Source organism: Condylura cristata, unplaced genomic scaffold (assembly GCF_000260355.1).
Source record: "Condylura cristata isolate star-nosed mole 26May11 unplaced genomic scaffold, ConCri1.0 scaffold00004, whole genome shotgun sequence".
NCBI classification, from domain to species: Eukaryota; Metazoa; Chordata; class Mammalia; order Eulipotyphla; family Talpidae; genus Condylura; species Condylura cristata.
The window spans coordinates 25330994-25348379 of record NW_004567105.1 but is presented as its reverse complement, the minus strand read 5'-3'; the positions used below and the strand labels follow the sequence as shown (position 1 = coordinate 25348379).

Sequence of the window (17386 nt, the reverse complement as noted above, 5' to 3'; positions counted from 1 at the left end):
AAAAATAAACTTTTGTAATAAATATATATATATTATATATATATATATATATTTCAGGCCTTATAATAACAAGTATAATACACAAATGAAATAAAACACAACGATAGAGTCAAATTACCCTGTAAACCCCTCCCTGATCTTCTCTCTCCTTTTCCTCAGAAGTAACTGCTATCTTAAATTTTAGGTTTATGTTTCCCAGCACTTTTTTCCATTTTATGGTATCATCTCTATGCAGGCTGTCATTACAGTCTTATCTTCCCAGGTTTCAGTTTAGTAAATGGTGCATACACTGTATGTTGTTAATGTTTTCAAATTTTCTATAAGTGCTACCATAGCAGGTACATTTATGTAACTTTTATCTCCAAATTATACTTTTTGTAAAGAAAAATGAAAATGTCATTGCATAGTTGTAAAGATGATTAGGTTATCTTGAGTAACATTAGTTTACAACATTATATGTGATTCAGTTCCATATAATCTTCTTAATCCATGTTGTTTCATTTTGTTGCTTTTTAATTACTCTATAGTAATCCATGGAAGGAATATGCCCCAATTGAAGCTTACAGCCCTCTGTTGATGGGTATTTAGGTTGTCTCCAAATATTTGCTGTCACAAACAAGACAGCAAGGAGCATATCCCTACATATCTCCCTCTGCAAATGTGGAGAACCTAAGATAGTTCATTAGAGTGGAATGGCTGGCGTGCATGTTATACATGTGGGGTGCAGGGTGATAGGGTGCATGAGTAGCCCTGTTGTTTTCATTCTTGCCAACACTGATCTTGGTAGGCTTTTCAGTGTTCAGCCCACTTTTACTGGAACAGTTTTCCCTAACATTCCTGTGGAGGGCAGCATTCTCTGGCATTTACTGTTATTTATGTGGCAACCCTTGTAAAGGTCCCATCCTTCTCTGCTCCTTCAAACCCTTTGACCTTCTCTGAGTCAGTTACTCCTCAACCCACTGAGAATTCCAATCGGCTCAGTGGTGGTATCTTACAAGGGCAGACAAATATAAGGCGATCGAAAAGCTGAAAGCTCCCTCTCGTTTTCACTCAGCATTCCGGGCACAGTTCTGTCTTCTGACAAAATGGGAGGGAAATAAAGACAAGTCAGTCTTGAATTAAAATCCTTTTTCCAGTTCAAAGCAGCATAAGGGAGGATGTGAATAGACAGCAAAGTCTTCCACTGTTCAGAGCAGTGGTTTGTAACCTAATTAGAAGTCCTTGCACACTACCAGAAACGGCACTTATGTAAATTGGAGAAGGCAAAGGTGTTTGCAAAGCAGTAGAGGTTTTGCTTTGTTTTTTTCTTTGAAGAGAAGTTATTTACTCCTTTGCTTTTCTAGTTACGCTGTTCTTAGTTCCTAAGGAAGAAAAACAGTGTTCAGTTTCAGTCTACCTCCTCAGATTTCTCATTTTGTACTGAGGTGAAGTACTGCCATGTCTAGAGTTTTGTGGTGGGAATTCAGCCTTCAAAGATGCATTCCTTTACACACAGCAGATGTGAAACTGAGCTGCGCACAAAGATTGCAAATGACTGTTTCAGAAGAGAGTTTACTGTTAGTACTTTCAAAGTGACTGTCCAACCATTACTCTGAGTACCTATTCCTTCCTGGAACTGGATTGTAAGATTTCTTTCCTTTAAAATGGAGGAATGCCTAATAAAACATTATTGCTGTCCTTAAGGGGGAAAATGGATACATATGAATCAATTTTAGATTAGTTACTGTTTTAAGTTATTAAATCTTTTTCCACTTCAGAGTGGCAAAGATTAAAATTTCTCCAGTGTATTCGTCAAAAACATTTTAGCAAGATGTTAATAGGTATCCTGGAGAGTAAAATTAATTTCAAGGATATAGTGAGTTAAAGAATTTTTTTTAAAGATAATTGAATATCTCTAATAAAAAAACTCCTTGGAGTCATTTATATGCTGATGTGTATTATAAAGAGAAACTTTTAGAGAGTCTGTGTTTCCAAATGTTTTGCCCGTATTTCCCTTTTTAGACAACACCTCACAGGATTAGAATTCAAAGACAATTTGGAAATGCTAGAATAGATACTTTAGGTTGGCTACACTACCCTTCCTGATCATAGACGACACCAGGAATCTGAGAGACTGGAGTATGTATCATCCTTGACTGAAGTTTGACACATTGTGTTGTAACTGCCAAGGTGCAGACATTTGAGCCCAACCTAACTTGCTTTTTTTTTTTTCTAATTCTGTTTCAATGGCTAAGGCTTGTCTTTGTTCTTGAATGTCAATGACCCAAGGTGGAATTTCTGTTTGTATTGTTGAATATTCTGTGTTCAATTTTCCTAGAACGTAGCATACTCTTTTTATCTATAGATGTCATTATACTTGTCTTTAGAAAACTTTCCTTATATGGTATTTATGAATACATTTCCAGCTCCATTTGCTGAATTCTCTTCTGCAGGGATATCAATTCTGCTAATATAAACAAGTACGAAACTCCAGCCTATTAGCTTTTATCCCTTTAGTTTCCTTGTATTTACAAGCCCTTCTTCTAGGTCTGTAATTTTATTTGTAGCCATGTTTATGTTGTTACTTGCTATGTGGCTCTTATTTATGTGTTCTCTAATATTGTTTTATCCTCCACCTCCTTAATTCTATAACTTCTCTGTCATTCTATCATCTCATCTTTAAACTCATATTTTTTCTGAATTCATGTTCTCATTAATTTGATTCATAGCTCAAAGCACTTGTGAGGAATTTTGTTTTGTTTTGTTGGATTATGTTTTCTTTAAGAAAGGGTTTTTTATCATCATTTGGCAAATCATGTTCCTTTCTTCTAAGGACTACTTGGTATTGCTGGTTCCCATTTGGGAGCCTTAGTGTGTCTGGGTATTTGTCACCACCACCCCCATCTCCTCCAGTCTAGTCATGCCTGAATGGCTCTGAAGGTCTGAATGGCAGACCTTCTTCCCCTTGTTCTGATCTTGTGCAATTTCATCTTCTTGACACCATTTTCACTGACTGTGACTTGATTCCCCCTGAGTTAGAGTGTGAGAAATTAGTATTGAGTACCACCCACTTTAATACAGATTAATGGGGGGGGGGTCAAGAAGAGAAAATTCTGCTGACTCTATGTGACATATGTGCAAATCAGAACTCCTGTCATTTGATAGGTGTTTTGAACAAAATTTTAACACATCCTTTCAAATCAAAAGCCATGCTCACTCTGAAGGGAAACCCTCCAAGATTTGTTTCCACAATCATTCAACAAACTTTTATGGGGCACTCAGTCTCTGCCAAGCAGAGATATGAGACTTTTCAGCTGTGTAAACAAATGGGACAAAAAAAAAACCCTTTCTCATGAATTCATATTTGTTGTATTATCTTTACAGATACAATATGCTATCAGAGAGAAGCTGCCCCGTTAGGCCTAACTACACATTCCCTCAGTCAAAAGAAGGAGAAACAGGGGTAGTCATTTGTTACTTTTCTTCCAAGATTTGAGGACAGCAGTAAAAGTCTTAGGATCCATCAATTCAATAAATCTTCAGAGAGGTAAAGAGGGAGGTCAGGGATGGTGTCACTTTGTCATCTTGCTTTTCTTGACTAGAATTTGACATGATTGTGGACATCCACCTGTGCTTTGTTCTGGTTTGGTATCATGTTATTAAGTCACACTCCTTGACTTATTTGGTCGCTGATTTATTGTGGGGGAGGAGGGAGTCGGTGTTTTTCATTGTACTTACACATTTTTTTCTTAATTGTGAAAAAGATTCTATATTCTGTTGTCACCTGCAGCTGGAGGCCTCTAGCTCAAATTAAATATCCGGACTTAGATCCAGCGAATAAGAAATCTCCATGAAATAATACCTTCCTCTAAAAATCAAAGACCATAAAATACAAATTTGAAAAAAACAACAAGACAAAACTGAAGTGGTTTGTTTAGGTCTTGTGCCAGTTACTCTTAGCTAAAAACATTTCAAGGACTTACAGTTTGAAGTTCTTCTAAGAAGTTGCTTAGTCTTATCCCCAGGCACTGAAAAATTAGACTCTCTCTTATCTAGAAAGCATGTTTGTCAGAAGTGTTCGTCAGTCTCATAATCTCCATGCTTAAGATTGTTCCCACACAGTTCCATAAGAATCCAATATCTCTCCTGAATATGTCAAACTTCTAGACAGAGTGATGGGCAGACAGGAAGTGAGAAGAAGTACCTATCTCTAAACTTCTTCAAAACATGGACTCTGGGTTAGCTTTGAAAGTCCCAACCACTTAGAGCTAATCAGTAAAAGAAGCAACCAAGCACTTGTGCTATTTATTGTGAACTCACTTCCAGCTCCAAATAGTAGATTCTCTTCTTCAGCGACATCAATTTTGCCTATGTTAAGAAATTTGGAACTCCAAATAGTAAAGGAAATAAGCACACATGCCTTTTATTGCATAAAGTAACAGACTGAATAACAGACTACAAATGTCTCATAAATAATCCATAATTCAGATTATGAAGAGACAATTTGATAATACGGTCCTTATAAGGGGGTTGGATGGCACTAGATTGTATCTCCTTGTGTCTCTTCCATGCCTTTAATGTAATTTCCCCATCCAGAAATATGATCTTTAGCAGGTTGTCTTAAAAGCTGGTTACCGTGGAGTTGAATATCAGTACAATGATGACCAACCTAGAGGAATTTCTGCATTGTTAAAAAACAACCATAAAGAGTCTTACCAATGAATGATGGTCTTTCCCTGATAGTAGATTTTATGAACAAATGTCATAGATTGTGGTTCTGTGTGTGTGTGGGGGGGGGGGGTTTGTTCATAATTGGCATTTGCAAAGGTTTTTGAGAAATGAGTTATGTTTAAGCACTTCAGAAATAAAGCAGCCAGTACAAAGCACAGCAGGCATAAGCATATAGACATCTTTCCTCTTCCCACAATTTGAAATGCATGACAGCGGTTGTATGGATCTCCGCAACATTAACATAAATTCCATTTGAAGTTTCTATTTCTTGCTCAGCTTTTGTTTTATGAGGATTTGCTAGCAGTGCTGAAGTGAGGATGCAAGTGGTTAATAAAGACTGATTTCTACAAACCAATTGATTGGCCATATAAATTCCCAAATAAACTGTGATTACTTGGTAGCTATTTGGATTTCCTTAGAATTAAACCACAAAGTCAACAAACTCTATCTGGCCTCCCAGTTTTCCTGGGGAATTTGTGTTTATGATTGTCTACAGATCTGGCTTTTCAAGATTTAAAGTCTACCTGTTTTTTACTTATTTTTCTGTTGTTTAGAGGAGAGATTGATACTTCAACTACTGTCTGCTTTTTAAATAAATGTTTGGTTCTATTTTAATATATCCTTGTAAAAGTTATACTTTAACTATGATCAAAGAAGTAGCATTAACAGCATAAGCCACGAATTCACCAAAAGAGGACAAGCAGGCATTACTTCCTCCTCCTCGCCTAATGAGGTGATAATTTCATGTCATTTTTATATGTGTTCTCATTTTTCAGGTGTGATCCTTACTCTAGTCTCACCTCTCATTCATAATAAAATCCTCCAAGGAATAAGCAGGGTGTCTGTGCTTTCTGCTCGCTTCTGATATCATATCACAAAGTATTAGACACCTCAGCATACCTGACTCATTAGATAACTTGCCCTCCAATAATTTCCAGAATCTCCCTAGCAATGTGTTCTAACTTAGTTTTTGTTTCTTCATGTCCGTGGTAGCTTCCCCACAAGATTGTATAGGCATATCCCCTTGTAAACCTTATACAAGCCTGTTTTTCACAGAGTATTCTGAGTCAAAGTGAGTCAGTGCCTCATATTGGTTCTATTTTCAATGTCTGTGCCATACATGTGTCCTTATGCCTGAAATCACTTTGCTCTGAGTTGAGGCCAAAATCAAATTCATGTTAGTTACTGCACTAAATTCTTTCAATTGGTCAATCATGTTGAAAATACCATTGCAAAAAAATTTTTTTCAGTTAAATAGCTATAACTGAATGTTTTTTAGAGATACACTTTTGAAAGTGAAATATTTTATTCAACAATTTCTTAGCTACATTTTAACTCCAATGAAGCACAATATGTCCAGGTTGATTTGTAGTGTTGACTTCTCTTCATCTAAAAGAGTTGTCTAGAAGGAGTTTTTCCTAAAAGGCGATACTATGGTTTACTGGCATGTGGCCTTTCACTCAGTTGTACCATTTCTTAAAAGAGGCATTGAAAACTTAAGGGAGTAACTCCATTTAATTGACCGTCCATAAATGGCTAGCTTCTCTTTAGAGCATGTCTGCCCTTGTACTCACTGATTCAATAAAGGTATTTCACTGTCCCTTCAAGATATCTTCAGATTAAGTACAAGTTGTGAGTCGTTTGAAGTATATTCACATCCAGCACTACTTGGTAAGAATTAACCATTTTGAAACTAGACTTGGAACCTTAATTACCATCAACAAAATTCATAATCAGACCTCTGACTCTGCTTAACAACTCTACTTAATTAATTCACTCTGCATTCTCTTGGATGGATTTTCAAGGCAAATGAAGAGCTCGCTTTGGAATACCTCCTCCATGTCTAATTGTCACTGCTAAAGATGACAGTGCTTAGCATTTAGCACCAACAACCTTCCCACCCTGATGCTAAACTGGGAAGAATGAGAACAGAGTGTTCTAACCTCATCCAGACCACAGGCATTTATTCAAGGAAAAAGCATATTTCACAGCCTCTTGAGAGATAAACTTGTTATACAAATAGGACAAAACCTTCTGACAAATGATGTGGAATAATTTTTGTCCAAAAAATTCCATAGTTTTATTCCTTCTTTAAGCAATTGTGCTCTTAACTACTAGACACTCAATATAAATCATTAACAGTCCTTTATCCAGCTCTCTACAGGAAGCTATCAAGAAAGTGATAAGGCAGCTATAGAAGAAAAGAGGTACAGTCCTATAATAGCAACATCAATTGTGTGTCTTGCCCAAACTTTAAAAGGCTAAGTGATAAATTAATATCTCATTACAATTTTTCCAGTTGGTAAGTTTTGTCAAGTTCTATCTGGAGCAGCATCTAGTAGAATATTATCTATTAGAAGCTGAAGAAATAGGTTATTGAATAAATCATCTGTTTAACCCATTTACCACCACTTCAGTGACTGGTTGTCATCCTATGAGAATTGTAAAAGGAGAAACTGTTCTGAAATGATAGCCAAGAGTTTCCAGGAAGAGTTGAACTCAATTAAAAGAGGTGTAGAATAGGCACATGAATAGGAGGTCCTAGGCACAAGGCCCCAGAGAAGGAAGAGACGCCTGCACTCAAGGAGCATGAAGGCCAAGGTGACTGGAGTGGAGGCAGCAAGGGGGAATGCCTTGAGAAGTAAAGCTGGTGTGACAGGAAGACAGTCAGATCCTCAAAGTCTAGCAGTCTAACTAAGAAATGGACCTTTAAGCTACAGCATAATTCTCGGACTGAAGCAATATAAGAAATTAGATCATGTTTTAATCATCCCTCTTTGTAATATACAGATTGTCTAAAATGATAAAGTGTATGAGTGTTGAATTAGGAGAAGTGTTTAAAGTGTGAATGTTAAAGGACATCTGTGATAACTAATATTAATGTCAGGCTGCTCAGCTGTAGGACGGAGGGAAGAACACCTCCCCATTGGGTGGTCATAAAGTACAAATGAGGTGAATCATCAAGAGTGAGAGGCACCTGCCTGAGAATAGTTTTGTAAAATTCAGAAAGACTATGCCATGTTGTGCTTAGATCTGGACAGGAAGGAAAGCTGAGTTTAGAGGGCCCACTCTAGTCCTCTCCTTCTATAGCACCAAGGGAATAAGAAACTCACAAATCCAAGAAAACATAAACATTTGAAGGCTGCAACCCAGCTCTTCATTATGTAGCAGGAATGGGTTCCCAAGGTTCCCTGCTAAGGTGGTTTACCAGGTCTTTGAAGGTTTCTTCCTGAGGTACGACCACTTGAAGGCAGGTATGTACCTATAGGAACGTAATAAGTTATGTTGTTAATGAAGCTTAGACATGAGGCTGGAGCAGGTCTATTATTAATGTAACCATGAAATTCCATTATACAGGAGAAGACTGAGAAAGACCAAAGACAAAACAGGTTCAGAGAACGAAACTTAATCTAGTGTTATCTGCCCCTCAACATAAGTATAAAAACTATCCAAATATCACTGTTTACCTCATGAAATCATACATCTGTTCGTGGTGGTGAAGAGAGAAGATATGAGAGCAAATACTTCTCAGGATTAATGAAGATTTGTTTTCTCTTTGTGAAACTTGTTGGGACTCCTTAAATGTAGACATTTGAAATCAAACAAGCATTTCCAACTAAGTGAAGGGTGTCTGTCTGAAATCCTCTTACAGTTATCTCTGTGCAAGTCATTTAGCAAGAAAACATACATGTCTTGGGCTTCCCAGCCTTAGTATTTGTACCTCTGGGCCATTTCTGGGGTCTTGCAAAGAGTTAAACTATTTCATAGAGAGCAGTTTCTCTATATAAAGTATCCCCACTCTCACCATTTCCAGATTTAGGAATAAAGCATCTTAGATGTTGTTGAGTCCAAAGAAGTCAGAATATGTGATAGCATCACTGTGAGTTTCTAACCAATATCTGAAATACAAATAAGTGGTGATTGACTTTAATCACAAATTTGCTTCCTAAAAAGCAGAAAAATTACCACAGAATTCTATTTCTTCATGCCATTTGCCTATATTCAGTATAATATTGAAGCCATAGTTTATTTTTATCTCTCCCATTACCATAGTAGAAGTTGATCTCTCCTGCAAAGCTACTTATCTTCTTGACATGCAGAGCACTAGCTGATTTCAAACAGGTTTGTTGCTTTACGAAAGAGAGCCGTATTTGGCCATTAGTGAGCCAAAATGAAATCTCACTCTGGAAGGATAAGGGAATCAGCATTCAAATAAAGAAACTTAGTAACAACCAATGAGGGTGTTCAAAGCTTTGTTAAAAAAAAAAGCAAACAGGACATGCATTATTAATACTGTAAATACTGTATCATCTGTAATCAAGATTGGAACAGATGCATTATCAACAACATTATGAGTCTTAAAATCATTCTCTCTTTTTCTAAAGGGGAAGTTAAAGCTGTTTTGTTCATCCTTTCCTAGGTCCACGGGATCAACAATATCAAGGGCAGAGCATAGGGAAAGAAACCCTCCTGAAAGCATTAATGAACTTTCTTTCTTTAGTGAAGAAAATGCACTGAGATCTTCTAGCTAAGTAAACTTGAGGGCCATCCCTTCACTCCGTAGGAGATATAACCAGACTCTTGACAGTCCTAAAAACACAGCAAAACGAGGAAATAGAAAGAGATTACTCCATCTGGAAACACTTCTCCTTCGATTATCCTAAGACAGTCTCAGTCCTTAAGCTTTCTACACTCAGATGGCAGAATGTTTACAGACAATGTAATGCAAGTACCTGTGAGGAATAGGGGGCTACTGAGAGTAAAACTGATTTTTGTTAGAGCAAGTACGTGAGCCTGGGGTAACCCCCTAAAGTAGACTCACTCTGGTTTATCATGTATATGCAAGAGCAGCTATGCACTCACCTTGTCATTGCGTACTCATTTTGACATGCAAGAAACTGCCTCTGTGTATAAAAAGTAGCATCATTTCTCATACTTTATGTGTTTAAAAACCCTAGTGGTGATACCAAGTTACAATGCTACCAGAGTTATTTCATCAAAGAGAAAGGATGAATATTATGGTAAAAACTAGTAACCTCTCATCTGGCATAACTAAGAAATTAAGGCTCAAACCCCCACCACCACCCTTACCAAGGAAAGAGTCAAGTCAAATTTGCCATTTCAATTTTGTTTGCTTCACTGAATCATTTGACTGTTTTAGTTTTTGTTTTTGTTAATCAACTCATACAAACAGTTTATACTTGGGGTTTCCATCAAACTCTGTAGTCATCAAAGACTTAAGGATAATCATTACTTCCTCTCTCATGTGTTTGCCCTTCCCAAAAGATTTTCCAAAGTACAGGGGAAAAACATGGAATTATAGATGAAGAATGTCACATGAAAAGTTCAACCAAAAACATCCTGATTGTGCAAACACACTATACTCCTCCTACTGAGGGTAGTTTTCAAGCCCTCCACTGCTCTTTTATCTACCTGTAACAAGCCTCATTTTTCAAATTTTCCTTTACTCTATTCTCTTTCTCTAGTGTTTGTATAGGCATTCCTCTGATTTAGTCAAGACACTGGCAGTCACATAATGTCCATTTGGCAATATTAGAAATAACTTGGAATTCAGTAGCTTTATCTACCATAAACAAAAATGCTTTCTATTTAATTCGTAATAATAGCACTTTGCATTTATGTTTTTGTCTCCTCAAAGCACTCTGCCACCATTAACAAACTAAATCAGCCTTTGCTATTTTATGATCTGTCTCATTAAAATGAGGTTGGTTTATTCTGTGGCAGTCACTTATGTAATGTGGTTTTCTTTTAGCAAACATTGCACTTCATGAATGTAAATTTAAATTGGGTACTCATACAGAAAATTTCCCCAAATTATATTTTTAATGCTGCATTCTTACTATAATATTTACAGGGAACATTTTAAACTATAAAGACAGATAAACTCTTCAATGCAGTCTTCTCTAAGTACTTTTAAATTATTAAAGATCCCCATAAGTAAGTGAGTTGTAAATGCCAGCAATGGAAATTGTTTGCTCTGTGAAACTTATTACTATTTAATTATTTGTATACTGTTAAGTGACTGGCTTACTGATTGGCATGAGAAAAACTTGCAGTTGGCAAAGCAACTATGAATCCCAAACTGCTGTCTCTGCTATTTTGGACAAATATTTTGTGGCTCATTACTAGGAACTTGATCTCAAGTGCAAAGTGCAAAGTAAATGTCTGTCTACCAGTAAGTGTATACATACCTCCAAATTTAGAAAGAGTTGGAATCCTAGAGACCCTAGGCTAAGACACTATAAACATCGGTTAGTTGCTATACAGTTTCTATTCCCCCCTTGGGGAATACCTTGGTTAAAAACCTTTTCATTCCTGTTTGAGGAACCACCATATTTTTCTGCTCATAGCTTTATGCTTAGACATCAATCGCAAGACTGTTGGCTCTCCTGATTGGTTTGTGTGTGGATCCATGACCCCAGACAAAGTTATCCTGGCTCATCACATTGAGTTCTCCATAGGAATTACTATTGAGTAGATGATTCACCTATGCTCAGTCCATCAGAGTAAACTCAGGACTTACCCTGGAAATTCTAATGTAGACATTCTCTTTCTGTGGATGATAATTTGATGATATAAGACTTGCAGCTGGTACAGTCATGGGCATCTTTAAAAGGAAAATATAGAAAGTTTTATGGAAGCCACCATGTGGAATTTGAGAACTACATAGAAAACAAAGGCAAACCTAGAAACTTACTAGTATGGTTGAAGCTGTATTCGATAGAGACAAACTGAATTATTATAACAAAGATATTCCAAAATATAGTGGCCCCAAAAGACTGAATTTATGTTTGAAATTCTTTGTCTCATTCATAGCCAAAGGTAGGTGGACAAAATTGGGAGGCATTTCTGGCCTATGTGGTCACTTAGGAACTTAGGATCTTCTTGTTTTGTTCTATCCCCTTAGAATATTGTCTTCACATTACAAGGTAAAATCTAGTTCACTGTCCTCCATCATTCCCTGTTTCAGTTGCAAGAGAAAAGAAAGGAAGAGTGGAAGGCATGATGCATGAAGCTTATTTTAAGCCAAGATTTATCACTCTCAACTCTATCAAAACTTTAGGTGTGACAATTCTTTACAGCTGGGGACTGTCCTACATGATGTAATATGTTTATCAGAATTTCTGGCCTCTGCACCCTTGATGTCCATAAAACAACCCCTCTCCCCCCAATTAAGGGCAACTTAAAATGTCTCTAGAAATTGCCAAATGGCTAGATGGGGCAAAATAGACCCTTGTTGAGTACCACAGCTTTAAGTATATACTGTAGAGTTTGCAAATATCACTTCTATTTATATCCAATAGTCAGAGGTCAGTTATTTTACCACACTGAGGTACAGGAAAATCTGAGAGAAATATTTCTAACGGGGCAAACTGATGCCCAGGTAAAACTTTACTATTTCTATTTCTGAAAAAGAAAGGGGGAAATGAGTTTCTGGGACAACTAACAATCTTTGCCACACAGTCCTATTCTGGAAATTCCCGTCATTTAAGCCAGTAAATTACCTTTTAAATTTACAGCATTTTTAAATGGGTTATGGTCACTTAAAGTTCAGAACTCTTATGATGAAGGCAAATAGTATTTTCCTCACACATCACTCTAACTTAAAATATAGTGAATACATACACACAATAAAACATCAAAGGAATAATACCTAAAGTTACTCAGAAACTCAGTACTGACTCAGAAGGGATTGAACAAAACAGCTGAAATGAGGCTATTTCTTATCAAGAGAAGCTTTTGGTTGAAATGGAAAGGCCACGGTGACAAGGCCCATGGCCACTGTAGTGTTCAAGAGAGAAGACAGTATAATTATGCAAAATTACCGAAATGAAAACTGCAGGCAACTTGCATTATTCAGCTTTGAACTGCTGCTTTCTAGCCTCATTGTAAATACAAAAAGCTGTTAGCAGCTCCTTTATATCTCACACAAAAGGATCATTGCTTACAGCCAGCTGTTTTGCAATTATATTTCTATGAAGTTAGCATAATTTGACATTAGAACTGCCTCAGGGAAGAAGGCAGTGACAATGTTCTCGGGTAGTAGAGTATGGAGCAGCAATGGAAGAAGCGCCCACGTTACAAGCGCATGGTCTTCGCCAAAGTTCATCTCGAAGCCAGTAGTTCCAAATTCAAAACACATCTTCCCATAGGAACATTGTTTTTGTGTTACTAGATTACCACAGAAGTTCCTCCACATCAGAAGAGAAAAAGATAAGTACTTTGCAATAGTACAAAAGAAAATGCCGCAAGGGGTTTGTCTGAAGGTTCTAAGAAGTCATCAGTAAAATCTTCAGGGAAGATGTGACTTTTAAAGCAAACTTAAGATAGGAAAGGAAAGAAAGAGCATTTCAGGCTAACTGACAGCCAGTTCAAAGACAAGTTATTTCAATTATCAGTGAGGAATAGTAACTATTGACTGTGAGTGGAGAGTAAGTCTGTGGAAATAAAATGTTAGGATGGACTGTGAAAGCCATCATCAAGTTTGGATATATATATATATATATTTTAAGTTAGCAAGCCACTAAAAATTTTTAGTGGGGAAGATGGTATAATCAAATATACTTTAGTAATTATTTGAAGAGAAGTTGGAAGTTGAGGGTATAGTGGCGAGATTTGATTTTGACCTTGAAATGTGGCAATGAATTACAGAGAAAGAACCAAGCAGAGAGACCACATGAAGGTAAAAGGCAACGTGTGGTAGTTAACTCTTCATAGGGCAGGAGAAGAATTCAAAGATCTCTCACCCCAGATTTCAAACCACAAAATATTCTAATTCTTTTGGTCCATAGGGCTGGAATCATGGCACAGGAACATGTTTAATGTGGAGACAGAAGCTCAACAGTTCTCTGAAAGATCAGAGAAGAGATGAAGCAGTTGTGACCTCACAGAACAGAGTAGGGACTGTGCAAAGCCTACCCATTGTGTTAAAGCTAAGGAAATATCACTAAAACTTCCTGAATGTCATGCCAAGTTTGAAAGTCTTCGTTTAAGATTACTCCCTATGTTGGGAGACGTACTTTACCATTGAAACTATGCCAATGACTATCATTGTTGGTGAAAATACTGCATTCCAGAGGTCGTCTGTGATCAGAAACTTTGCTTAACAAAGGTTGCAATAACATGGAAGCATTAGGTGTCATTGAGATGACTCGGGAAAGCAGTGCAGAGAAAAAATCCTATTCAATGTATATGCAAAATAACATTAAATGTGATTAAGTGCATAAAACATGCTGTGAAAGGCTGCAAAGCATCTGGAGCAGATGAAGTGAAGGGAGAAAATGAGGAAGAGAGAATTTGGCTATCTTAGCACAGACTGCTAAGTGGTAGTTTTAAACACTGGGTCTTTTTAACTTTATTTCTCATTAGCTATTGACTGGAAGTCCAAGAACAGGTTTCGTGAACTTGGTTTACAGTTATCTTTTCGTATCCATACATGGAGGTAATGTTTCTTTCCCCTTATAAAAACAATAATCTCACTCATGTTGACATCACATTAATGACCTAATTACTGCCCAAAAGATTCTACTTCCTAATACCATTACATTGGAGGTTAAAATTTCAACATGAATTTTGGAAGAACACATTTAGTCCATAAAAAAACACCATGACAGTTCCAACTATGGTCGAATCAAGAATTATCTGGAAGAAAGAGAATTTCTGGGGCTTCTTCTGATCACCGCACCAAACCTCCATTTCCATTCTCTTCAGAACAGTCAAAGTCCTCAAATCAACAAAGCACTTGACAACATAGTGGGTGATAAAGACAGTAGCTGGAAAGAAATAGAGATTTACATGTGCCATCCCCATCATACTCCCTGACCATCAGTGAATGATGGACTCTGCGTACCCAGGGTGTGTCAGGAAAAGGACTGTGTGTAGGTGACAGCTCACTGCACCTGGAGTTAAGTGCTAGAGTGGCAGGGTGAAATCACTCTGCTAAGGATTAGTTGTTGGAAGAAACCATTTAGAAAGGAAAATTCCTGCCAATTGATGTAAGAGATTTCCCCCTCATAATTAATACATGAATAGGGATAAAAGGAGCAAAAGAGGACATCAGACCGCACGCATTACATTCAGAAGGGCCACCCAACAGGCAAAGCTTTGGAATGCTAGATAACCAGGTCATCACAAAACAGGTGTGTACCCTGACTCCTGCATGGCATTTACACTCAAAACATTCATCTGGTTCCCATCCTGGTACCCCTCCGCATGGCATAGGTAGGGTTTCTACCACTTTGGTAGTAAGTTTCAATAAATGACAGCAAATGATATCATTTAGCTTCACCACAGTGATTTCCTGAGCCTCATCCTGGATAGAAAAGGAGAGGAAGCCATACCCTAGGGATGGGACTCAGGATCTTTCTGCTTTGTTCTATTCCCTTGGAACATCATCTTCACATTACAAGGTAAATCTACTCCACCGCCCTCCTTCACATCCGTTTACCTTCACGTGGTCTCTTTGCTTGGTTCTCTCTTTCACAAGGAAGGAATCAACTAAATTCCTCACTAACTATCCAGCTGTTTAAAGTAGGTATGCTGCTTTCCAGAAATAAACCGGACGCTTGGAACAATGTGGCTCACTTCTGTAGCAAGGACTTTTTTTTTTTTTTTTTCATTTGCAAACCATGGGCACTGATCCATGGGAAGTCTGCCACATAAATGCTGACTTTTGTTGTTTGTGAAACTAAGCTAATAATTAATAATTATAATAGGTACCAGCTACACCTTGAAGCACTTTTCATGTAGCAACTCAATTTAATTGCTCAATTCTGTGAACTTGGTATTATCATTCTCATCACATTCAGTTGAAAGATTGTGACACAAAATTGCTCAGATAACTTGTCCAAGACCACACAGCTGCTAGCAGAGCAGAGATACAAGTTAGTCTGGCTCCAGAGGCTATATTTGAAAACACTATATTAAACTGTTTCTCTAACATATTAGAAATAGTAACAGTTCTAGAGTCAAAAGAAACTCGTTTTGTTTCTTGGAGAAGGGGATTCAGCCATCTGAGCCCCAGTTTCCTTACTAGTAGTATTATAAGAATCACAGACAATTATAATTTTTAAATAAATCATCTATAAATTACAAATAAACATAAGGAATATTATATTAAACCCCATAGTGAATCTTTCTTGAAAAATTATTCTCAGCTAACATTTCATACATTCTCACTAATGTTTAGACACCAAAACATTTATATATGGCCATTATCTTCTGATTGTATATTTTATGCTAACTTTTTAAAATATAAAGAAACTTTTTTGAGGGTTTTTGCTTTGAAGAAAGTAATCATTCTTAGAAGTTTAGGAAGAATATCACTTCTTTTCCAAAAGATGATTTTCTAGACCTTTAAACTTGACCCTCAAAAGCATTGGGAAAATTGGAAGTGACATGGGAAAAAGAAAATGGACTATTTTAACTCATACACAAAAATTAACTCAAGATGGATTGAATGTGGGACCTGAAACCACATTAAACACTGAAAGAAAATAAGTGGTAAGATGCTTGACATCAGTCCTGGTTTTATGAATTTAATTCCAAAAGCAAAGACAACAAAAGCAAAATTAAGTGCAATAAGAAATTAAAAATTTGTGCACAGAAAAAGAAAACACTGACACAGTGAAAACGTTCTACTGAATGGGAAGAAAGATTTGTAAGTCATGTATCTGACCAAAGGCATATACATTCTATAACAAATATATATATATGTTTGTTTATATATATATATACACATATATATATACATACATGTATATATATTATTCAGAAGTGGGTAAAAGATTTAAATAGACATTTTTTCCAAACACATACAAATCATCAACTGCTACAACAAAATTTCAATACCAAAAATCACAGGGTGGATGCAAATTAAAACACAATGAAGTATCACCTCATACCTGGTGGAATAGCTACTATCCAAAAACAAAACAATAAATATTATCCAAGAATTTGTAGAAAAAGACATTCTGGGCCATTATTGTGGGAGTGTAGATTGGTGGAGTCACTGTGAAAAGTAACGTGGAGGTAACTCCCCGGGTCCGGCACTTTCTCTTCTGTGGATTTATCTAAAGGAAGTGGGATGTAGGGTAGTAAGATGAAGATGAAAGCCTTTCTGGTCTGTGGTTTTATTTTCTAAAAAGATGTGGGCATTAAACTAAATTTTGTCAAGTTTCTCCCATCTCTACTTGTTCTAAAAGTGAATAGAGACCCTCTGGGAGAAAGCAGTGGTTATTTTAAGAAAATAAAATCATGATTAATTTTTTTCCTACTTTTTGCTTTCTGATTTTTTTCAGTAATGAATATGTATTGCACGTGAAATAAAAAATGTTTACGAAAAACGGGAGAGAGACTAAACTGTCGTTGTGAGCAATGAGCTCAGTACCTATAGGTGTATCTTTCACCCTTCAGTAAGGGAAGTGGGAATGGACATTGTCCTACCCCTCCAGTGAATGACTAACTACTCTACCTTTGCCTAATTTCTTTTGGAAAAAATATGAAGGGAATCTTTCTGCCACTTTTCTGTGTTTACTGTCTAACTTCTTCTTTTTAAACCCGTGATGTCCATCTCTAACCATTATCGCTATATAGGAATGGATGTTTAAGAACATTTCTCTCTCGCTCGCTCCCTCTCGCTCTCGCTCTCGCTCTC

At 36.9% G+C, this 17386-nt stretch overlaps 1 protein-coding gene across 3 annotated transcripts in view; it reads left to right on the top strand.

The window, feature by feature from the left end:
• The window catches only part of SYT1 (synaptotagmin I), a 451270-nt gene that overhangs the window by 425450 nt on the left and 8434 nt on the right, over positions 1 to 17386 (top strand). The window lies entirely within an intron of this gene.